This window comes from Ambystoma mexicanum, chromosome 1q, assembly GCF_040938575.1.
Source record: "Ambystoma mexicanum isolate Mex_15411 chromosome 1q, UKY_AmexF1_1, whole genome shotgun sequence".
Classification (NCBI taxonomy): Eukaryota; Metazoa; Chordata; class Amphibia; order Caudata; family Ambystomatidae; genus Ambystoma; species Ambystoma mexicanum.
In genome coordinates this window covers 227,082,631-227,108,101 of record NC_090922.1, presented here as the reverse complement: position 1 = coordinate 227,108,101, position 25,471 = coordinate 227,082,631, and the positions used below count along the sequence as shown (strand labels likewise).

The window sequence follows — 25,471 nt, the reverse complement described above, 5'->3', positions numbered from 1 at the left end:
ATGAAACTATCACCAACTATTTGCTTTTCAAAATATGATATCCTCCTGCTGAGCTTTATAAGGTTCATAATGAACTGCTCTGAGGTCACTGAGGGTTGATGTGTCAGTTTCCCTTCTCTCAAAGCAAGAGCAAAGCAACGTCATTATGCTACTACCCCTCGCGTCGCCTCTTTTCACCACCTTCAATGACTATCTCTGTCGACACTTCAGTGAGTGGAAAGGGGATATCTTGCTGGTATACACAACATAAACTATACAGGATTAGCATTCAACAAACGGGTGTATTTTAACGTTGTCAATCAGATGTCATTTGGAACCCCTCTGTGGAATATATACCCATAGTTGATAACTAATCATCTATAATTCTATATATAATACATTTATAAATAAAAGGAAATTGGGTGGAAGTGGCATTTTGGTAACACAATAAGATCACTGATATGTTCTAGTTGCTGGCAGTAAGGCACTATACCCTACCCCATGACCAGGCACAGCACATCAAGTAACACAGGATCACAAATGACATCAGTGAAGACATTACATATGGTGACAACAAAGACAGCATGTAAGATATCAGTCTTCTAATGTATTATTATTATATATTTGTATATGCTTGGGAGCAACAGAGTGCTGAGCAGGTCATAGAGCAAAACAATGATAGAGAGTTTAACAAATGATCATGTAAACATTAGTAATAATTATCACTGTGCAATATAAGGGTGAGGGAGTGCACAAGATTTTGGGAATCTATGAGCAGCTGGGAGCCCTGCAAGAAGGGTGTTACCCCCATTGATATACAAGATCATTTGGGAGTGCACCACTATTAGGAAGTCCTGGGTCAGGAGGGATGCTTGATTTTGTGGAGTGGAGAATCTCATACCAAGCATTTTGGGCCCTTTGCGCGATGGCTTGTTGGAAGGATAGATTGCTAGCCACAATGAAGCCTAGGGATTTTTGCTGAGTGGGTGATTTGAGGGTTGAACCCATCCAAGCACATTTCATCCAGTACGTTTAAGTATCATCCTGCAAAGAGGTGTGGCCCAGGAGTATGAATTTGGTCCTGGTGAGGTTAAGCTCTAAGTAGCTCCTTGTCATCCAGGTTGAATGGTTGAAAGTGAAATCTTGTGGACCGTTGTCCTTAAACTGCAACTGTGTACAATCAGCGTACTTGTCTAGCAAGTTGTTGGGTCATCTAGGAGTGAGCCTAGTAATTCTGAAAGTCCCGTCTTTGTGTCAGCAAGTGGTCAACAATTAAGGTAATGTTTGCGCTGCCTCCTAGTTTCTATACACCCTTGGCACTGTGTGTGTGCCACTGATATCATCTTGACCATACTAATAATAATAATAATTTGGCATTTATATAGCGCTACGAAGCGCTGCTTATTATTACCCACGGTGTGTGGTGCTCAACCTCGGAAGGATGAAACGCTGAGTTTGGCGCTGCCGGGATTCGAACCTGCGTTCGCAGGCTCTGCACTGATGTCAAAGCGAGCGCTCTGCTCGCTGTGCCACTTGACCGGCCATATTATTAATGCTAGTTCAATCATCTCTATCTCGCTTTCAGACAGCTTCCAGGTTTGTTCAACCGTGTGATAATGAGAGATTTGCCACCTTTGAGTGTATTGAAGGAATGCATCATTTTGTGAGCAACTGAGGTGAGCATGGTTTGTCTGGCCAATTTCTCAATTTAGGCTAGGTTTACTGGCTGGGGACTCATTTATGAGACTGACCTTGTTTCTCTGTCTTGGAACAGGGTTGTGCACTCTCGTACTTGATGGGATCTCGGTGCAGCTGTGACAGTCATGATGCAATTTGTCACCATTCAAACAGTTTAGACTGCTAAAAGGTCGGTGGAAGGTCTATTGAATTGTACCAATTACAAATAATGGCTGTTTGTTAAACAGAGATTTGCATACAGTGTACAGTGGTTATTTCTGTTTTAGGGCCTCATTATGACCCTGGTGGTAGCCGTGCCCTATTTAAGGGCACGGCTACCGCCAGTAATTCATTTTTACCGGTGCCCAGAAAAGGGCAATAACCGGGTCATGCCGACCTTGGCGGACCCGGTAATTTCCCTTTCCTGGACTCTGGTAAAAGTTAATCCCCATTCCCATTTGAGCCCCATAGGGCTCAATGAGAATGGGGTGGATGCTAACAACGGGATCATTAATGCAAGCCCATTGTTAGCATCCTGGCCTGCTGGCGGGCATCGCTAAGGACGCCTAGTCTGGCCAGTCGTCCTGAGCGGGACCCGCAGCAGACCTCGTAATGAGGCAGCCCGGAATGAACGGTGCCGGTCCCTTACTGGCACTGTTCATTCCGGGGCCGCCATGTTCGTAATGAGGCCCTTAGTCTTTTTCACCCACATGCCTGAGGAAGGCTGGGTTGGTGTTACTCATTAAACCCATTAGCCGAAACTCAAGTAGATAGTACAGATTGAGATATACACAGAGAATGGTTTGGGCTGTAGCCACGTAGCCCCGTGGGACATGAAAACAATTCGGCAACCTATATTTAAACTGGCGCCAGGTTGAACTCAAATGCAGCCCTTTTTGTTCTCAATTGCACTATTTGCTTGTCTTACATGAACTGCAGTGTTTTGCAAAGAAAATTGTCTGTTCATCATGTGTTTGTTTGTATGTATTCATTGTATGTGTGGTGTTTGTGAGAGGTTGGCTGAATGTCTGTGTATAAGTTAGGTGTTTTGTGAGTTTTGAATGACGTGGTTTACAGGGCCTTTGGCCCCCTTTTTTAGCATATATTTAGTATTATTTTATGTGTTCAACTGTAATGTATTGCGTTAGAATGTTCTTTTGCAGTATGTTCACACTATGATTAACAATTCTTTCTCTACATTAAATTATATTCAGTTACAATTAAATTGGTTACAATGATGAAATGCTCACAAATTGTAGAGGTTGCTTTTGTTTGTGTTCTTTGGAGTTCCACAAAATCATATACCATGCAGCTGTTTGGTAGATCATCTCATGTTTTTGATTGAACTGTGATTAATGCAGCAGAGAGGTGCAGGAAGATCAGCAGACATGAGTCCCCTTTATCGCTAATCTGAAGGGTACCGTCAGCTAACTAGAACTAGATAGTAGCTGCTTGTGTGCTGCATTTGGGGCAAAACCTGGATTAGTAATCCTGGAGCAGACTGAGTTACCCGATTTGATTAGCAACTACCTTCTGTATGACTTTGTTAATAAACAGGAGGCCTCATGATTGGCTGGTTGTTTTTTTAGGTCTCCTGGGTCGAGGGTGCTTATTTTCAGGAGTGTCTGGTTTATAGGATGTCTGGGAGAGTACCCTCACTGAGGGAGACATTAACTATCCTAAGAGCAGCTGTTAGGGCAAGATGAGTATGTTTATTAAGGATGGTAGCCCACAAGATACTGTTGGTGTAAGAGCTTGGTTTTAAGGATGGAACTGTGTGTACGAGAGGACTCTGGGTGAGAGGGGAGGAAATCAATCCAGGGTAGAAAAGTGTGTGGGAGGATAAAGTGAGGGGTTGTCAAAGGAATTGGAGCCCTCAATGTGGAGCCTGATTGCATCAATCTTATCTATTGTTGGGCCGATGCAGGATTTGAAGCTGTCCCGCTCGACAGCCCCTATGTGCCTCAATGATGCAGATCCCTGCAAAAGTGAGTCGGACAGCCCCTGGCCAGATCCTGGAGAAAGAAGAGGAGTCCTGCAGCCATTTCCCAGATTGACTACTGTAGCCAGGACCCCAAAAAAGAGAAGTCTGCACAAAAGACCAGGCACACCACGGAGGAAGACTAGCAGCCCTACTGTAGCCATATCCCACCTCTTCAAGGAATCTCTCTGCCTCAACACATAGGCCATCACATGGCATCTCGTGCCACCTGACTCGCTAGGCGATGCCCGCTCACTCTTCCCTGACATCCGGTACAGCTGTCCCCCTCCTCTGTGACCCTCTGTATCCAACCCCCGCTGTATATCTGTTCTGTTGATACATCTAAAAAGCACTCTCTTATGCATCTGTACTGTGGTATACCTCTGTAAAGCACTCTGTTATGTATCTGTATTGTTGTTTACCTCTGTAAAGTGCCCCATTGCTTCTCGAAGCTACGTCTGTGCTCAATAAATACCATAATATAATACTAATAGTAGTCCCAGCTAAGTCCTGCCTTTCCCCATGCAATCCTTGAAACCCCCCACTGTTGTCTCGACCCTGGGACCAGTACAACCAACCAATCTGAACCCCTTCACGAGAAGCCGTCATCCAAAGCTTTTGGATGTGCCCCCAGACAATTCTGTGAGCTGTCCAACCACGCTGATGCTTTGGTCACCAACCCTTGTTAGAGCCCAGAACGATGCAGGTCGACAACCTGTGACTGAAGACAATCTCTCTTGCTGTTGCTGCTTTACAGAACAAAGAGGGACTTTCCTGGAGCTGAGGCCACCTTGCCACCACGAACATCGACTGCTGCCCACTGATAAAGGTAAACCTTGCCACTGCCTATCTGTGCCTTGGGAATCTCCTCCTTCAGTTGGACCCACAATGGTTGCCATCCAGAAGTGCCCGGGCAATCCTGCTAGAAGGTTCTCAGAACCATCCTACCAGAGTGTGGAATTGCGATCCATCCTGAACCAAACCCGGCATCACTACTACATCTGTGGGCCTCCGTATCATCTGCAAATGGAGCAATGGCAGAAGAAAGTGGCCCCAGTGTCCCAGAGCACATGGGACAATCACACAGAAATTGTGTGTATGGGTGGGATCTGCATATCTGTTCCTGGTTTACACATGCCACTGCTTCTTCTGATGAGCCCCTCATCCCACCAGCTCTGCAACTCTGTACCCCTTGCTCCCATCAGTTATTGATGATAATAGCCCCTTTTAAACTCATTTGGACTGTGCATACACCAAACCTTCTCCTGCTCTTTACGATCTGTAGCTGAACATTCTTCGTCAACAGGTAAAGTGGATACAGTGACTGATTGCTCTTGGAACTGCCCTCGGACCCTAGAAGCACTAGATACAGTGTGTCTGCTAACTCATTTGGGATAAACACTCTAGGGATACTAGAAGCATGGGGATGAGAGAGCAGATGTAGAAAAATACTACAGATCTCTCTCTCTCCCAACCCTTCTCATGTGGCCATACCATACATTATATGCTGCAAAACCATGTGCATTCTCTATAGGGTCTACATGTACATCACCCTCATTGTTCAGGAAATCAACATCAACATTTTCCTGTGAATTCAATACTATGTCATCAAGTTGTTGTTATTGTAGATACATTTAAACCATTCATATCCATGCTATTTGCCATCCTTGAATATGATGAAAAAAGAAACAAAAAAGACATGTGACTAATCACCTTAATATACATTATAAATCCAAAGTTTTCTTCTTCTCGTACAATTTAAATTCCTGTTTTTTATTCACACACCCCTTTTCCACTGGAATGAACTGCATATCCTTAGGGCATACTAAACTTTGAGCCTGTTCCTGCTCCTGTGCTGGTGGAGGGGTGCTGGTATCCCTTTGTACATCGCTAATGTGGATCCAGCTCTTGTTGCCCTCCAACTTCACAGTAGTCAGAGTCGAAAAAATTACACATTGCGGCCCATGGAAACGTCACTCATTCCAGCGTCTTATGAAGGTCCACACAAACATCCAGTCCCAAGGAGCAGTAATTGCTTGTGTGGATCATCGGATTATTTTCCGCTTCTTCCCATAGGCTGTTGGTGAGAAGACACAACATGTGAAGATATAATTCTGACACTTTTGGGTAAAGCTCTAAGGTACTCCCTAAGCTCCTCACCTGTGACCTCTGCGGTCTTATGTGAATCTGATTCTGTGCGTGCAGGTGAGAGTGGTGTATGTAATCTATGCCCCGTCATGATCTTGTGGGGGCTGAGGTGGTGCTCTTTCCATGGCTGATTCCTCAAATATAACAGCACTAGAGGAAGGCAGTGAAACCATAGTGTACTTAAATCATTACACATGTTTGCTAACCAGACCTTAATAACCCCATTCAGCCATCCCATGCTTCTGTTGGCCTGTGGGTGGTACACTGAAGAGTGAAGTGATTTCTGAGAACACTGCATTAAGAAGTGGGTTCCATTGTCGGACTTCAAGACCTCTCAAATTCCCCTCTGCGGCATCATTTCCAAGTGCTATTGAGTTAGTTCTATTAGTAGGCATGGCACATTTTATGATGCCTACCTCTGTAGACAGGCTTAACACTTTGATTAGTCTGGATAGCAGTGCAGCATGCTGCACAGGGTTCCTGTCAGATCTCCTAAACCCTCTCCTCTGCCACCATGATAACCCTGAATGCACAGTGGGTTTTACATACACAGAGTCAGAATAAATAGTGGCTACCTTCCCCTTACTAATGTGTAGCACCTCTATAAGTGCCACTAGTTCCTTCCACTTGTGTGGAATAATGCAAAGGCAACCGTTTCTTCAGTCTGACCTTGTATTTCCCATCCGCAAGGCCCACAACGCTGCACCCATATGCTTATCAACAGTGTCCTGATTAATTATTGAGGATCCATCAACAAAAAGTACATCACCGCCCTCCAAAGCATCCTCCTTAACACTTGTCCTCTCTTCCTCTTCTCCCTCATATGTTGCACAATTGTGGACAATGTCTTCAGGTTTCACTGGCTAGTCTACAAATGTTGCAGGATTGACTAGGTGACACCGTATGGGATGTATAGATGCATTTGATTGAATAACCTCATACCCAGACACTCTTTGGGTTGTCAAGCTCGACTTGCATTTTTCCAAGATTGCAAAGACTGCATGCCCCAGGTACAATGTCACTGGGCAACCCATGGTAATGGTTGAAGACTTTTGAATTACAAAAGCCACTGTCACTAAAGCTTGCTCACAAGGAAACTCTCCCTACATCACTGGATCTAGAAGTCCACTATAGTATGCTAAATGTGTATGTCCTAGTAATGTTTCCTGGGTCAGAACCACTGTCATCACCTGCCCATTTAAGTGAGAAAACAAATCAATTGGTTTCTTGTAATTCGGGGTCGCCAAAACCGGATCATTGCTGATTGCAGCCTTGAGTTCCACGAAAGCATGTTACCATTTCCGCAGACCCTTCTATTGGGCCCGTCACCTTCTGTGCTTCCTTAAGTCCCTGCAGTAAGGGCCTCACACAACTAGAGTAGACAAGGATCCAAGACTTACAATAGTTACAGAGTCCCAAATACAGCTGCATTAGTTTCAGTGTGCCTGGCTGAGGCGTATTTTGAACTGTGGTGGCTCTCTCTTGGACTACCTTCCTTCCTGATGGCAATGTCAGTCAGTCAATGTTTATTTGGATACAAAATCTATCAAACACATATATAAACATAACACAAAATCAATCACAGTCAATAAAATCCCTTCCCAGACACTTCCACATAAATTCAATCACAGCATATTACATATCAAATTACACTGCATAAAATGTCATTACAAAAAATCCAAAGCTAAAAACAGGAATAAAGTACAAAAAGACATTCACAACTGCAGCCAACTGGGTGACAAAGATCCTATAAACAAATATCAAAAACCCTGATTCTTGGGGAAAAATATTAAAGCAGTGCAGGTATCCAAGTGAATTCATTCGCCTAACAGCCCTTTCCTACAGTGCATGGCTCCTTTAAAAAAAGATTAAAATGCCCACACAGTTAAAACAGAGTCAGCACTCAGATGAAAGAGGATAGCAGGCCTATAGCAGCGGATATTAGCTTCCCTTAGGACGGGCAATAAGGTTGATTGTCTAATCCGGCTGTAACCAGGGTAAAGAAATAACCAGTGGGCCAAATCCTCTTTTATATAACCACACACCGGGCAGCCCGCCAAGTCTGGATAACCAATACATTTAGATGGAGATATCACTTCCCCAAATATACTACCTATGTCTGGCAGTACTGCAATTTTTCTGTCATTGTCCACTTTGTATCCCTTCTCCACGAGCAGGGTGAAGAGCATTATTGAATCTCTTCGACACTGCTCTTCTGACGTGCTACAGAGTAGGAAATCCTCCATATACTTGATTACTGTACTGGACACATGTAAATTTCCCAAATCCATCTGAACCAGCCTGTTGAAAACACTCAGAGATTCACAGTACCCCTGAAGCAAACTTGTGTACTTGAATCTCTGACCATGATACGTAAAAGCCATGAGGTACCAAGAGTCGGGTGTAAGGGGACCGAGAAAAATCCATTCTTCAAATCAATCACTATTAAGTGGGTTGATCCAGCAGGGATATTACAGGGAATGGTAGCAGGATTCGGTACCACTGGAAATTCCACCTCAACAAGGTTGGACCATCCTCCAACTGGACCCCTTTGCCTTCTTCACAGGGTAGATGGCCGAGTTACATGGGGACACAGAAGGTTGTATTATGCCTTGCTTCAACAATGCCATAATGGTCTCATAAATTCCCTCGTACGCCTCTATTATTATTATTATTATTATTATTATTATTATTATTATTATTATTATTATTATTATTATTATTATTTATATAGCACAGCCACTGACCCAGGGGCTTGAGGGCCGTAAACATATACAACATAGAAAACAGGCAGATTATACATTGACAGAGCAGTATGTCAGATGGATGCAGAATCTGGGGAATACTACTAGTTACATTAAAGGGTCTTCAGCCCCTTTCTAAATATCCTAATATAGGGTTCTTCTCTCAGGTTGATGGGAAGTCCATTCCAAAGAATTGGAGCTGCTGAGAAGAAGGCTCCAGTTTTGGTCTGTGTAAGCCAGCAGATTGGAGTCTTAAGAAGGGAGCAGTTGTTGGGTCTCAAGTTATAATTACTGGTTTTAGGAACCAGATCATCCTTAAGATATATTGGGCCCACATTTTTCAGGCAGTTAGAGGTGATCACCAATAACCAAAACCGAATTCTCTCCTTGATTGGGAGCCAAATGTGGGTCTCTTCTTGCGTCCGAGATGTGATCCCTTCTGTTCCGGTTCACAACGACTCTGACAGCATTATTCTGCATCACTTGGAGTCTATTGATCAGGCAGTTGGGTAGACCAATCAGGAGGCTACTACAGTAGTCCATTCTTGAACTAATTAAAGCAGCGCTAATGCTTCCCTGTGTGTTCTAAATAGGACAGGTCAAGCATGAGACAAAAGTTTGATGTAGCAGGCGGTGGAGGCAACAAGACTGTTGACCACTGCCTTCATGTTCAGACTACAGTCCAAATAAACCCCTAAGGTTTTGAAGTAATGCTTAACCCCTAGTAAGATCGCACCAGGTTATAATTTTATTTGCACTGCTCCAACACTCTTTAGCAGCCCCATATCATGAGGACTGCTAGTCTATAAATGGTCCGGGACCTTTCCCAAATCCAATGTGGTAATGTATTTCTAGCGATGAGCATGGTATGTGGTACTTCCCTTTGCTCTATCCCTATCTGGCAAGTCACCCTAACATCAAAAACCATCTCCCCTGTGTCATCAGTGCCTTCGAAACCTTTCTCGTCGGATACGTCCCTTAGCGATAAGGTATGATCGATGCACAGAACTGTGCACCAATCTCTTCCGTCCTCATCAGTGCTTGAGAGAACCACCCTGTTCCTCTTGATAACTACTGCTTCTAGAAGAATCTTAACAATGGTGTCTGGTGTTACCTCCTGCAGCAGAACAGGCCAAAACGAAAACTCAATCCGTCCCTGCCATATCTGATCTCTGATTCCGGAGTCACAACTCAGTAAAACCATTAACCCGTAAAAAAACAAAGTTGAATGTACAGGCACAGTCCTTATCATGCTGTCACTACATTATGCATGCAAATGCGCTGCTTCTCACATAGAAACCTGGACTCGAGCATGCTATACCTTCCTACGTGAAAGTGATAAACATGTGGAGTTTACTTAGGAGATCTCTGGCCAAGAGATTTGCTGGGGTATCTGTGAAATACAACAAAGCAGCAGATGCATGTTGTGTACCTTTTTTAAGCAAAACAGAAAGGTGATGGCTGGAAGGTTTCGAATTAATCATAACCACGGGCAAAGCTCTGGGCAACCCTCCAGACCAACGTTTTTCAGCCTGCCAAGCCATTACAGAAGGGGAAAAACCATATGCAAATCAGACTTGGTCCTACCCCAAAAGGGGTAGTCCAGCCGAACTGCTAGTTCACATCCCTTCTGCACGAGACCACAAGCATCCCCAGACATGTTTCAGCCTTGTTGGGCATCATCAGTGAGGAGTAGCTTGGGTCTCTACGCCCGGCAGACTCGGGACCCACGTCTGGGCATACCCGTCCCACTCGGGGTGACTTTAGCAAAACAGAAAGGTGATGGCTGGAAGGTTTTGAATTAATCATAACCACGGGCAAAGCTCTGGGCAACCCTCCAGACCATCGTTTTTCAGCCTGCCAAGCCATTACAGAAGGGGAAAAACCATAGGCAAATCAGGCTTGGTCCTACCCCAAAAGGGGCAGTCCAGCCCAAACTGCTAGGTCACATCCCTTCTGCACGAGACCACAAGCATTCCCAGACATGTTTCAGCCTTGTTGGGCGTCATCAGTGAGGAGTAGCTTGGGTCTCTAGGCCCGGCAGACTCGGGACCCACGTCTGGGCATACCCGTCCCACTCGGGGTGACTTTAGCAAAACAGAAAGGTGATGGCTACAAGGTTTTGAATTAATCATAACCACGGGCAAAGCTCTGGGCAACCCTCCAGACCATCGTTTTTCAGCCTGCCAAGCCATTACAGAAGGGGAAAAACCATATGCAAATCAGGCTTGGTCCTACTCCAAAAGGGGCAGTCCAGCCCGAACTGCTAGGTCACATCCCTTCTGCACGAGACCACAAGCATCCCCAGACATGTTTCAGCCTTGTTGGGCGTCATCAGTGAGGAGTAGCTTGGGTCTCTAGGCCCGGCACACTCGGGACCCACGTCTGGGCATACCCGTCCCACTCGGGGTGACTTTAGCAAAACAGAAAGGTGATGGCTGGAAGGTTTTGAATTAATCATAACCACGGGCAAAGCTCTGGGCAACCCTCCAGACCATCGTTTTTCAGCCTGCCAAGCCATTACAGAAGGGGAAAAACCATATGCAAATCAAGCTTGGTCCTACCCCAAAAGGGGCAGTCCAGCCCAAACTGCTAGGTCACATCCCTTCTGCACGAGACCACAAGCATTCCCAGACATGTTTCAGCCTTGTTGGGCGTCATCAGTGAGGAGTAGCTTGGGTCTCTAGGCCCGGCAGACTCGGGACCCACGTCTGGGCATACCCGTCCCACTCGGGGTGACTTTAGCAAAACAGAAAGGTGATGGCTACAAGGTTTTGAATTAATCATAACCACGGGCAAAGCTCTGGGCAACCCTCCAGACCATCGTTTTTCAGCCTGCCAAGCCATTACAGAAGGGGAAAAACCATATGCAAATCAGGCTTGGTCCTACCCCAAAAGGGGCAGTCCAGCCCGAACTGCTAGGTCACATCCCTTCTGCACGAGACCACAAGCATACCCAGACATGTTTCAGTCTTGTTGGGCGTCATCAGTGAGGAGTAGCTTGGGTCTCTAGGCCCGGCAGAATCGGGACCCACGTCTGGGCATACCCGTCCCACTCGGGGTGACTTTAGTTTCTCCTTGTGAGAGAGGGTATGCCCAGACGTGGGTCCCTTGCTCGCTGCGCCACAGGGAACCAGGCTGCACCTCACTGAGGAGGTCCAACAAGGCCGAAACATGTCTGGGGTTGCTTGGTTTTCTGTGCAGAGGGGACCTGGCCTAGCAGTTCGGGCTGGGCTGCTACCTTCGGTGGCGGCAGCTGCTGACTGATTTGCACATGGCTGGTCCCCTTTTGCAATGGCGCAGACAGGCTAAAAAACGGTGGTGTGGAAGGTTGCCCAGAGCAATTGCCAGTGGTTTAGAATCATTCGAAACCTTCCACCCATCACTTTTGTGGTCAGTTTGTTTCTCCTTGTGAGAGAGGATATGCCCAGACGTGGGTCCCTTGCTCGCTGCACCACAGGGAACCAGGCTGCACCTCACTGAGGAGGTCCAACAAGGCCGAAACATGTCTGGGGCTGCTTGGTTTTCTGTGCAGAGGGGACCTGGCCTAGCAGTTTGGGCTGGGCTGCTACCTTCGGTGGCGGCAGCTGCTGACTGATTTGCACATGGCTGGTCCCCTTTTGCAATGGCACAGACGGGCTAAAAAATGGTGGTGTGGAAGGTTGCCCAGAGCAACTGCCAGTGGTTTGGATTCATTCAAAACCTTCCACCCATCACTTTTGTGGTCAGTTTGTTTCTCCTTGTGAGAGAGGGTATGCCCAGACGTGGGTCCCTTGCTCGCTGCACCACAGGGAACCAGGCTGCACCTCACTGAGGAGGTCCAACAAGGCTGAAACATGTCTGGGGTTGCTTGGTTTTCTGGGCAGAGGGGACCTGGTCTAGCAGTTCGGGCTGGGCTGCTACCTTCGGTGGCAGCAGCTGCTGACTGATTTGCACATGGCTGGTCCCCTTTAGCAATGGCGCAGACGGGCTAAAATACGGTGGTGTGGAAGGTTGCCCAGAGCAATTGCCAGTGGTTTAGATTCATTCGAAACCTTCCACCCATCACGTTTGTGGTCAGTTTGTTTCTCCTTGTGAGAGAGGTTATGCCCAGACGTGGGTCCCTTGCTCGCTGCGCCACAGGGAACCAGGCTGCACCTCACTGAGGAGGTCCAACAAGGCCGAAACATGTCTGGGGTTGCTTGGTTTTCTGTGCAGAGGGGACCTGGCCTAGCAGTTCGGGCTGGGCTGCTACCTTCGGTGGCGGCAGCTGCTGACTGATTTGCACATGGCTGGTCCCCTTTTGCAATGGCGCAGACGGGCTAAAAAACATTGGTGTGGAAGGTTGCCCAGAGCAATTGCCAGTGGTTTAGATTCATTCGAAACCTTCCACCCATCACTTTTGTGGTCAGTTTGTTTCTCCTTGTGAGAGAGGGTATGCCCAGACGTGGGTCCCTTGCTCGCTGCGCCACAGGGAACCAGGCTGCACCTCACCGAGGAGGTCCAACAAGGCCGAAACATGTCTGGGGTTGCTTGGCTTTCTGTGCAGAGGGGACCTGGCCTAGCAGTTCAGGCTGGGCTGCTACCTTAGGTGGCGGCAGCTGCTGACTGATTTGCACATGGCTGGTCCCCTTTTGCAATGGCGGCGACGGGCTAAAAAACGGTGGTGTGGAAGGTTGCCCAGAGCAATTGCCAGTGGTTTAGATTCATTCGAAACCTTCCACCCATCACTTTTGTGGTCAGTTTGTTTCTCCTTGTGAGAGAGGGTATGCCCAGACGTGGGTCCCTTGCTCGCTGTGCCACAGGGAACCAGGCTGCACCTCACTGAGGAGGTCCAACAAATCCGAAACATGTCTGGGGTTGCTTGGTTTTCTGTGCAGAGGGGACCTGGCCTAGCAGTTCGGGCTGGGCTGCTACCTTCGGTGGCAGCAGCTGCTGACTGATTTGTACATGGCTGGTCCCCTTTTGCAATGGCGCAGACGGGCTAAAAAACAGTGGTGTGGAAGGTTGCCTAGAGCAATTGCCAGTGGTTTAGATTCATTCGAAACCTTCCACCCATCACTTTTGTGGTCAGTTTGTTTCTCCTTGTGAGAGAGGGTATGCCCAGACGTGGGTCCCTTGCTCGCTGCGCCACAGGGAACCAGGCTGCACCTCACTGAGGAGGTCCAACAAGGCCGAAACATGTCTGGGCTGCTTGGTTTTCTGTGCAGAGGGGACCTGGCCTAGCAGTTGGGGCTGGGCTGTTACCTTCGGTGGCAGCAGCTGCTGACTGATTTGCACATGGCTGGTCCCCTTTTGCAATGGCGCAGATGGGCTCAAAAACGGTGGTGTGGAAGGTTGCCCAGAGCAATTGCCAGTGGTTTAGATTCATTCAAAACCTTCCACCCATCACTTTTGTGGTCAGTTTGTTTCTCCTTGTGAGCGAGGGTATGCCCAGACGTGGGTCTCTTTCTCGCTGCGCCACAGGGAACCAGGCTGGACCTCACTGAGGAGGTCCAACAAGGCCGAAACATGTCTGGGGTTGCTTGGTTTTCTGTGCAGAGGGGACCTGGCCTAGCAGTTCGGGCTGGACTGCTACCTTCAGTGGCGGCACCTGCTGACTGATTTGCACATGGCTGGTCCCCTTTTGCAATGGCGCAGACGGGCTAAAAAACGGTGGTGTGGAAGGTTGCCCAGAGCAATTGCCAGTGGTTTAGATTCATTCAAAACCTTCCACCCATCACTTTTGTGGTCAGTTTGTTTCTCCTTGTGAGAGAGGGTATGCCCAGACGTGGGTCCCTTGCTCGCTGCGCCACAGGGAACCAGGCTGCACCTCACTGAGGAGGTCCAACAAGGCCGAAACATGTCTGGGGTTGCTTGGTTTTCTGTGCAGAGGGGACCTGGCCTAGCAGTTCGGGCTGGGCTGCTACCTTCGGTGGCGGCAGCTGCTGACTGATTTGCACATGGCTGGTCCCCTTTTGCAATGGCGCAGACAGGCTAAAAAACGGTGGTGTGGAAGGTTGCCCAGAGCAATTGCCAGTGGTTTAGAATCATTCGAAACCTTCCACCCATCACTTTTGTGGTCAGTTTGTTTCTCCTTGTGAGAGAGGATATGCCCAGACGTGGGTCCCTTGCTCGCTGCACCACAGGGAACCAGGCTGCACCTCACTGAGGAGGTCCAACAAGGCCGAAACATGTCTGGGGTTGCTTGGTTTTCTGTGCAGAGGGGACCTGGCCTAGCAGTTTGGGCTGGGCTGCTACCTTCGGTGGCGGCAGCTGCTGACTGATTTGCACATGGCTGGTCCCCTTTTGCAATGGCACAGACGGGCTAAAAAATGGTGGTGTGGAAGGTTGCCCAGAGCAACTGCCAGTGGTTTGGATTCATTCAAAACCTTCCACCCATCACTTTTGTGGTCAGTTTGTTTCTCCTTGTGAGAGAGGGTATGCCCAGACGTGGGTCCCTTGCTCGCTGCACCACAGGGAACCAGGCTGCACCTCACTGAGGAGGTCCAACAAGGCCGAAACATGTCTGGGGTTGCTTGGTTTTCTGGGCAGAGGGGACCTGGTCTAGCAGTTCGGGCTGGGCTGCTACCTTCGGTGGCAGCAGCTGCTGACTGATTTGCACATGGCTGGTCCCCTTTAGCAATGGCGCAGACGGGCTAAAAAACGGTGGTGTGGAAGGTTGCCCAGAGCAATTGCCAGTGGTTTAGATTCATTCGAAACCTTCCACCCATCACTTTTGTGGTCAGTTTGTTTCTCCTTGTGAGAGAGGGTATGCCCAGACGTGGGTCCCTTGCTCGCTGCGCCACAGGGAACCAGGCTGCACCTCACCGAGGAGGTCCAACAAGGCCGAAACATGTCTGGGGTTGCTTGGCTTTCTGTGCAGAGGGGACCTGGCCTAGCAGTTCAGGCTGGGCTGCTACCTTAGGTGGCGGCAGCTGCTGACTGATTTGCACATGGCTGGTCCCCTTTTGCAATGGCGGCGACGGGCTAAAAAACGGTGGTGTGGAAGGTTGCCCAGAGCAATTGCCAGTGGTTTAGATTCATTCGAAACCTTCCACCCATCACTTTTGTGGTCAGTTTGTTTCTCCTTGTGAGAGAGGGTATGCCCAGACGTGGGTCCCTTGCTCGCTGTGCCACAGGGAACCAGGCTGCACCTCACTGAGGAGGTCCAACAAATCCGAAACATGTCTGGGGTTGCTTGGTTTTCTGTGCAGAGGGGACCTGGCCTAGCAGTTCGGGCTGGGCTGCTACCTTCGGTGGCAGCAGCTGCTGACTGATTTGTACATGGCTGGTCCCCTTTTGCAATGGCGCAGACGGGCTAAAAAACGGTTTAGTTTAGTTTAGTTTATTATTTGTATAGCGCCGCCTGGCCCTAGGGCATCCGGGCGCTTGCGATGAATACAGCAAGAATAATGAATACAACAAGAATAATGCAACAGAAATGTACAAATCGATTACATATTTACAAATTTACAGTCTTGGTGCATGCTAGTGCGGTAGGGCTAGGCAGTTTCTTTGGATAGAAGCCAAGTTTTGGTGTTGTGTCTAAATCTGTGAAAGGACGGTTCTGATCTCAGCTCGAGTGGAAGTGAGTTCCAAAGTTTGGAGGCAAGCACGGGGAAGCTGGAGCCACCTGCTTTTTGGAGCTTAAATCTTGGGATATTTAAGCAGTGTGTTTGAGCTGATCTGGTAGGGCGCGCTGGGGTGTGGTGCTTGAGGTTGTCGGATAGGTATCTGGGTGCTTGGTTAGCTAGGCATTTGTGTGTGAGTGAGATGGTTTTGTATTCAATTCTTTGTGGTATGGATAGCCAATGGCAGGTGCGTCTGGCGTCCGAGATGTGTTCTTGTTTGGGTATGTTCAGGGCTGCTCGCAAGGCGTTGTTTTGTATGACTTGTAGTTTGTTGATGTTTTTCTGACTGGTTCCCAAGTATAGCGCATTGCAGTAGTCAACTTTGGAAAGGACTAGCGCTCTGGCTAAGGTGATGCAGTTGGATGGTGAGAGGTAAGGTCTGCTGGCGTTGATAAGTTTACAAGTGTAAGCAGTGGCTGATGAGATGGAATTGATCTGTCTTGTCAGTGTGAGGGAGGAGTCGAGGTAGATTCCTAGGGTTTTGACGCTGTTAGAGACGGTGATGTTATTGCCGTCTATAGTGAATGCTTGATAGAGTTTGTCGAGTTTATTAAGTCTGGGTTGGGAACCTAGGAGAAGAAGCTCGGTCTTGTCGTCATTAAGGCATAGGCCATGCTTGGCCATCCATTCTTGGATAATGGAATAAATGTTGTTGAGAGCAGTGAGGTCAGTGGAGTAGTCGCCTGTTAAAGGGATCAGTATTTGGGTGTCATCTGCGTAGTTGGTGTAGATGACACCCAAGCGGTCCAGTATGTCAAAGAGGGGTTTCGTGAATACATTGTATAGAGTGGGGGAGACGCAGGAGCCCTGGGGGACACCGCAAGTGACTGGGGATGGGATGGCAGAGGCTGTGGGTGCGAAGACTCTCATGGATCTGTTGTTAAGGAAGGAATGGATCCATGCGTTGGCGTTATCTGAAAATTTGGCTGCTGAGGATAGATGTTTGCAGAGGATGTCGTGGTTGACCAGGTCGAAGGCGGCCGATAAGTCGAGGAGGAGAAGGAGGGCTAGTTTACCATTGTCTTTAATGTTGTCCATCTGTGTCTTAAGGTCAATCAGGGCGGTCTCAGTGCCGTGTTTGGGGCGGAATCCTGATTGTCTGAGTCCTAGTAAGTTATTTTTCTCGAGGTGGTTCTGTATCTGGAGATAGGCAGCTCTGTCGAGGATTTTTAGTAGGAAGGGTACAGTCGTTATGGGTCTGTAGTTGGTGGGGACATTAGGGTCAAGGGTGGGCTTCTTAAGTAACGGAAGAACCCAGGAGTCCTTGAGGTTGTTGGGCACTATGTTGGAGGTGAAGGATGCGTTGATGAGGGAGGTGATGAAGGGAGCAAGTTGTTTGGCAGCATCTTTAATGATAGGGGCTGAGCAAGTGTCGCCTTGGCATTTGGACGGTTTAAGAGAGTAGATTATTTCTTCAACCTCTTTAATGGTTATGGTGGAAAACTCAAAGAGGTTATTGTCATCATTTTGGGGGGTGGTGTGGGTGTATGTAGAGGGGGTGATGTTATCGGAGAGGGTGAGGCTTTCTTTCTTTGTCAGGATTTTGGCTTGTAGCGTGGCAATTTTGCCTAGGAGTGCTTCCTGGATGTTCGTGCACCAGTGGATGTCTTTATTGCAAGTGTCTGGAATGGGGGAGGGTGATTCGAGTTCTCTCAGGATATTGAAGAGCTCTTTGGTATTAGATTTGGCGTTGCTGATTCTTTCATTGTACATATTTTTTTTTAGACTGGATGATGGCTGATTTATAGATGTTCGATGCTAGTGCGTAGGATGTCTTATTAATAGTGGATGGTGACTGTTTCCATGCTAATTCAGCTTGTCTTTTGGCTTTGCGGAGTGTTTTTAGTTTGGGGGTGAACCAGGAATTGAGGTGTGCTCGTGGTTTGGCTTTCCGAAGCTTGAGTGGTGCTATGGTATTTATGGCCTTAAGGATAGTTGTGTTGTATAAATCTACTAATTCAGTAGGGTTGGTCATGGTGGGTGAGAAGTCGATGATGGGTCGGAGTAGCGGGAGGAGTTTCTCTAGTGTGATATTTTTGTTGTTTCTTGTGAGTGTGGGTGGGGCATTGGAGGAGGGCCCTGGTGTTTGAGAGCATTTGTTGATGGTGAAGGTAATAAGGTGGTGATCGGTCCAGGCGCATGGAGTGTTGGAGAGGATGGTAGTGTTGCAATTGAGGTCAGCTATCCAGTCAAGGATGCGGCCTTTGTTATGTGTGGGTTGTGCGATATGGTGGGTGAGTCCTAATTCTGAAATAGTGTTGGCGATAGTGTGAGCTTTGTCATCTTTCTCATCATTGAGACCTAGATTAAAGTCTCCTAGGATAAGTAGTCGAGAGTTAGGTTTGATATTGTTAGAGAGTAGAAGGGCTATGTCGTCATTGAAGGATAGTATGGGGCCTGGTGGTCTGTAGATGAGGTGGATGGTGATAGTGCTTGTGTGCGTTGTGGATAGTTTGAGGGTGAGTAATTCCGCTGATGTCAGTGATTGGTTTTGTATGTGTCTAATGTTGATGGAGCTTTTTGCAATAACGGCTACTCCACCACCTTTAGCTGTTTGTCTGTCTGCACGGTAGATGGTATAGTCATTGGGTATAGCAAGTGATAGAGAGGGGCCAGATGCTGGGTGGAGCCAGGTCTCTGTAATAGCTATGAAGTCGAGATCATTGACGGTAATAATGTCGGCAATGTCTAAGGCATGGGCGACTACAGATCTCGCATTGATGAGTGCACCTTTAATGGTTTCGGTGGTGATGCATGATTTTTTGATGTGGGTGCGGGGGGAGGGTGCGATCAGGCCGTGTGATATCTGGTCTGTCGGAAGTGTAGGGCGTGTGCAGTGGGGGGCAGATTTGGTTAAGGTTATGTTTTGTTTGTTGCCTAAATTGGGGAGGGATGCGGGTGTGTGTGTTCTGGATCTGAGTCGGGTGAATCTCGATAATCCTGAGCAGGGATAGGATCTGCTGGTAGTGAGGTTCGTGATAGTGGGTTGGCCGATGGGAGTAGTTTGTGATGCTTCTTGGGGGCTGGGGGTGTCTGCTATGCGATGAGAGTCAATGGAGGAGGTAGGCTGGAAGGGGTTGATGTTGGGTAGGAAGGGGGTGGGGCAGGGTATGGGATAATGTCTGGGGCAGGCTAGTCTGCTGAGGCCGTTGGAGTGTAAGCGAAAGTGTGACCCTGTACAAGGGGTGTCATGGGGGACCAGGCAGAATGGGAACATAATGAGGAAGGTCCAGGTTATCATTTCTGAGTTTAGAGGGAGCTGACGCACAAAATCGTCAGAGAGAAGCTAGTGCGCAATGTTAGTACACAATGGTGCTGCAGTGAGGGTACTAGCGCAGAGAATCGGAGAAATGCTAGTGCACAGTGCTGATACCCAGTACTAATACGCAGTGTACTCTAGGCGACCATAAGGCATTACACAATGTTACAGTGGTCTCTAAGCGACCATAAGGCACCACACAATGTCACAGTAGTCTCTAAGCGACCATAAGGCACTACACAATGTTGTCACAGTGGTCTCTAAGCGACCATAAGGGACTGCACTATGTTACAGTAGTCTCTAGGCGACCATAAGGCACAACACAATGTGAGCAATAGTCTGTGTTATACCGTACTGCGAGAACAGGGTTCAGTGAAGGCTTGAAACAGTTCACAGTGGTCTCTACGCGACCATAAGGCACTACATAAGGCACTATCATAAGGCACTACACAATGTTACAGTGGTCTCTACGCGACCATAAGGCACCACACAATGTCACAGTAGTCTCTAAGCGACCATAAGGCACTACACAATGTTGTCACAGTGGTCTCTAAGCGACCATAAGGGACTGCACAATGTGAGCAATAGTCTGTGTTATGCCGTGCTGCGAGAATAGGGTTCAGTGAAGGCTTGAAACAGTTCAGGTAGCTGGCTGGAACAGTTGAAAAAAGGTTGCAGTAAGGGGCGGTGTGTTTACCCCAAAGGAGATGGGCAGGGGATCTAGCCCTATGCTCGGTGGTGTATACAGGCTAGAGATAGGCACAGTGCACAGTGCCTTCGAGGTGGGCCGGTTCGGAACCTGCTGGCTTGTGGTTGGCTCCCAATAGGGGAGAGGGGCCAATCACGATGTTTGCAGGGTAGCGGGGCCGGATGGAGGGCTATAGGTGCGGCGGACAGCCATCTTTAAATGGTGTGAACCTCGGGGCTTCGATTGGTGGCTGGATGCACTTAGAGTGCATTAATGGGGCAGATCCTGGCAGGAAGGGCCGCCCTGGGCAACGCTGGAGCAGAGCAGATAATACTAAATAATTTGCCGCGTGTTGCCTTCAAGACGCGCGCTCGTGCTGTAGCTAGGGACTCGTGACATACCTGGTGTCAGCAGCTCCAGCAGTGGATGGAAGGAGCTCCTGCTCATGGTGGCTCTGGATTGGTAAGGGCAGAGTTTCTGGCCCCTAGCTCCGAACAGGCACCCAACAGGCCTTAGAGTGGCCTTGGAGCTGGCCGCCGGCGCGATCCGCCTGCCGGCGGTTACATCTGATGTTAACGAGGCTCAGCCTCGGTTTCAGGCCGCGCTGCGCCCGGCATGCGCGAGTCAGGCGGCGTGTGGGGACAGGGTCAGGCAGGCCCTGTCCGTGTTCCTCGTGGTTCCTCTGCTGGGCTGGGGTGCTGGGGGGGCTCCTGCCCTCGCCCCTCGATGAGGAAGAGTGGAGTGAGGGGGTGAGCAGGCACCCAACAGGCCTTAGAGTGGCCTTGGAGCTGGCCGCCGGCGCGATCCGCCTGCCGGCGGTTACAGCTGATGTTAACGAGGCTCAGCCTCGGTTTCAGGCCGCGCTGCGCCCGGCATGCGCGAGTCAGGCGGCGTGTGGGGACAGGGTCAGGCAGGCCCTGTCCGTGTTCCTCGTGGTTCCTCTGCTGGGCTGGGGTGCTGGGGGGGCTCCTGCCCTCGCCCCTCGATGAGGAAGAGTGGAGTGAGGGCAGGTGGTGTGGAAGGTTGCCTAGAGCAATTGCCAGTGGTTTAGATTCATTCGAAACCTTCCACCCATCACTTTTGTGGTCAGTTTGTTTCTCCTTGTGAGAGAGGGTATGCCCAGACGTGGGTCCCTTGCTCGCTGCGCCACAGGGAACCAGGCTGCACCTCACTGAGGAGGTCCAACAAGGCCGAAACATGTCTGGGCTGCTTGGTTTTCTGTGCAGAGGGGACCTGGCCTAGCAGTTGGGGCTGGGCTGTTACCTTCGGTGGCAGCAGCTGCTGACTGATTTGCACATGGCTGGTCCCCTTTTGCAATGGCGCAGATGGGCTCAAAAACGGTGGTGTGGAAGGTTGCCCAGAGCAATTGCCAGTGGTTTAGATTCATTCAAAACCTTCCACCCATCACTTTTGTGGTCAGTTTGTTTCTCCTTGTGAGCGAGGGTATGCCCAGACGTGGGTCTCTTTCTCGCTGCGCCACAGGGAACCAGGCTGTACCTCACTGAGGAGGTCCAACAAGGCCGAAACATGTCTGGGGTTGCTTGGTTTTCTGTGCAGAGGGGACCTGGCCTAGCAGTTCGGGCTGGACTGCTACCTTCAGTGGCGGCACCTGCTGACTGATTTGCACATGGCTGGTCCCCTTTTGCAATGGCGCAGACGGGCTAAAAAACGGTGGTGTGGAAGGTTGCCCAGAGCAATTGCCAGTGGTTTAGATTCATTCAAAACCTTCCACCCATCACTTTTGTGGTCAGTTTGTTTCTCCTTGTGAGAGAGGGTATGCCCAGACGTGGGTCCCTTGCTCGCTGCGCCACAGGGAACCAGGCTGCACCTCACTGAGGAGGTCCATCAAGGCCGAAACATGTCTGGGGTTGCTTGGTTTTCTGTGCAGAGGGGACCTGGCCTAGCAGTTCGGGCTGGGCTGCTACCTTCGGTGGCGGCAGCTGCTGACTGATTTGCACATGGCTGGTCCCCTTTTGCAATGGCGCAGACGGGCTAAAAAACGGTGGTGTGGAAGGTTGCCCAGAGCAATTGCCAGTGGTTTAGATTCATTCGAAACCTTCCACCCATCACTTTTGTGGTCAGTTTGTTTCTCCTTGTGAGAGAGGGTATGCCCAGACGTGGGTCCCTTGCTCGCTGCGCCACAGGGAACCAGGCTGCACCTCACTGAGGAGGTCCAACAAGGCCGAAACATGTCTGGGGTTGCTTGGTTTTCTGTGCAGAGGGGACCTGGCCTAGCAGTTTGGGCTGGGATGCTACCTTCGGTGGCGGCAGCTGCTGACTGATTTGCACATGGCTGGTCCCCTTTTGCATTTGGCGCAGGCGGGCTAAAAAACGGTGGTGTGGAAGGTTGCCCAGAGCAATTGCCAGTGGTTTAGATTCATTCGAAACCTTTCACCCATCACTTTTGTGGTCAGTTTGTTTCTCCTTGTGAGAGAGGGTGTGCCCAGACGTGGGTCCCTTGCTCGCTGCGTCACAGGGAACCAGGCTGCACCTCACTGAGGAGGTCCAACAAGGCCGAAACATGTCTGGGGTTGCTTGGTTTTCTGTGCAGAGGGGACCTGGCCTAGCAGTTCGGGCAGGGCTGCTACCTTCGGTGGCGGCAGCTGCTGACTGATTTGCACATGGCTGGTCCCCTTTTGCAATGGCGCAGACGGGCTAAAAAACGGTGTTGTGGAAGGTTGCCCAGAGCAATTGCCAGTGGTTTAGATTCATTCGAAACCTTCCACCCATCACTTTTGTGGTCAGTTTGTTTCTCCTTGTGAGAGAGGGTATGCCCAGACGTAGGTCCCTTGCTCGTTGCGCCACAGGGAACCAGGCTGTACCTCACTGAGGAGGTCCAACAAGGCCGAAACATGTCTGGGGTTGCTTGGTTTTCTGTGCAGAGGGGACCTGGCCTAGCAGTTCGGGCTGGACTGCTACCTTCAGTGGCGGCACCTGCTGACTGATTTGCACATGGCTGGTCCCCTTTTGCAATGGCGCAGACGGGCTAAAAAACGGTGGTGTGGAAGGTTGCCCAGAGCAATTGCCAGTGGTTTAGATTCATTCAAAACCTTCCACCCATCACTTTTGTGGTCAGTTTGTTTCTCCTTGTGAGAGAGGGTATGCCCAGACGTGGGTCCCTTGCTCGCTGCGCCACAGGGAACCAGGCTGCACCTCACTGAGGAGGTCCAACAAGGCCGAAACATGTCTGGGGTTGCTTGGTTTTCTGTGCAGAGGGGACCTGGCCTAGCAGTTCGGGCTGGGCTGCTACCTTCGGTGGCGGCAGCTGCTGACTGATTTGCACATGGCTGGTCCCCTTTTGCAATGGCGCAGATGGGCTAAAAAACGGTGGTGTGGAAGGTTGCCCAGAGCAATTGCCAGTGGTTTAGATTCATTCGAAACCTTCCACCCATCACTTTTGTGGTCAGTTTGTTTCTCCTTGTGAGAGAGGGTATGCCCAGACGTGGGTCCCTTGCTCGCTGCGCCAGAGGGAACCAGGCTGCACCTCACTGAGGAGGTCCAACAAGGCCTAAACATGTCTGGGGTTGCTTGGTTTTCTGTGCAGAGGGGACCTGGCCTAGCAGTTCGGGCTGGGCTGCTACCTTCGGTGCCGGCAGCTGCTGACTGATTTGCACATGGCTGGTCCCCTTTTGCAATGGCGCAGGCGGGCTAAAAAACGGTGGTGTGGAAGGTTGCCCAGAGCAATTGCCAGTGGTTTAGATTCATTCGAAACCTTCCACTCATCACTTTTGTGGTCAGTTTGTTTCTCCTTGTGAGAGAGGGTATGCCCAGACGTGGGTCCCTTGCTCGCTGCGCCAGAGGGAACCAGGCTGCACCTCACTGAGGAGGTCCAACAAGGCCGAAACATGTCTGGGGTTGCTTGGTTTTCTGTGCAGAGGGGACCTGGCCTAGCATTTCGGGCTGGGCTGCTACCTTCGGTGGCGGCAGCTGCTGACTGATTTGCACATGGCGGGTCCCCTTTTGCAATGGCGCAGACGGGCTAAAATACGGTGGTGTCGAAGGTTGCCCAGAGCAATTGCCAGTGGTTTAGATTCATTCGAAACCTTCCACCCATCACTTTTGTGGTCAGTTTGTTTCTCCTTGTGAGAGAGGGTATGCCCAGACGTGGGTCCCTTGCTCGCTGCGCCACAGGGAACCAGGCTGCACCTCACTGAGGAGGTCCAACAAGGCCGAAACATGTCTGGGGTTGCTTGGTTTTCTGTGCAGAGGGGACCTGGCCTAGCAGTTCGGGCTCAGCTGCTACCTTCGGTGGCGGCAGCTGCTGACTGATTTGCACATGGCTGGTCCCCTTTTGCACTGGCGCAGACGGGCTAAAAAACAGTGGTGTGGAAGGTTGCCCAGAGCAATTGCCAGTGGTTTAGATTCATTCGAAACCTTCCACCCATCACTTTTGTGGTCAGTGTACCTTGTTTAACACTACCTTCAATGAAAATGTTCCATCTCCAACCTGCACAACTATCTGGGGTTCCTCTGCCGGATCGGTGGTAGGACAAGACTGGACACATCAGAGATTCCTGTGGGCTGTCTTCAGGGTAACCTAAGACACTAGAATTAAGAGTCTAGAGTGGTACTAAAACCTATGCAGGGTGCATTTTAGCTATTTGTTTGCCAATGCATCATGAAAAGAGTCAGATGTGACCTATGTACTCTTTATGAACTTTGTATTGAGTGTGGTTCTGTCTTTCAATTGTCAGGTTTCTAATAATTAAGAAACGTTTTGTATTTATATATTTGTACTAGGAAGATTTATCGAGGTACTTTTGAGTATGATACACAGTGATTGAGTATTTTGCACTTAAAGCCACTATTTCTGGTGACCGGCACTAAGCACTTTTTGGAAGCACTTGTCACTTTTTGAGATTTTTACAATATTGTTTTTAAAGGAATCTTTATATATTAAAAATATGTTGTTTTTATGATAATAACAATGAAGTCTGGTTGAATTATCCATGAACTTTTACTTGTTGTTGTTAGGACTGTATATAATGTGTGAGCTGTCTGGCCAATGGATTAACCAAACCTTCACGGGTTTGGGAGCCCCCTTGTTTTACTGTAATCGTTAATATTTTGTTTCAGGTTTGCTTCTACCTCTCCTTTTTCCATACCTGATATTCCCCCTAGTTGAATACTGTTCTACTTCTGGTACATATTAGAATCGGGGAGCGAGAAAGGATTTCCTCCAAAAACACTTGCTCCAGTGTAATGAGTGACTGTTCCTTGAGGTAAAGGATTTTTCTCCCATGTTTATACTGGTACCTGTGCTGCCCTGGTCTGTTGAATCACATAGCTCTGTGCAGCCCCAGGCGGTGGGTTCTGTTCAACTCTCACTGGATGTGATTGCACAGAGCATGACCATATGGCATGGTCGGGGATTGCATTTGCTGAACCCCCACATCAAAATCC

At 49.2% G+C, this 25,471-nt stretch overlaps 1 protein-coding gene across 1 annotated transcript in view; it reads right to left on the bottom strand.

The window, feature by feature from the left end:
- The window catches only part of LOC138521181 (CD209 antigen-like protein C), a 307,261-nt gene that overhangs the window by 729 nt on the left and 281,061 nt on the right, over positions 1-25,471 (bottom strand). The window lies entirely within an intron of this gene.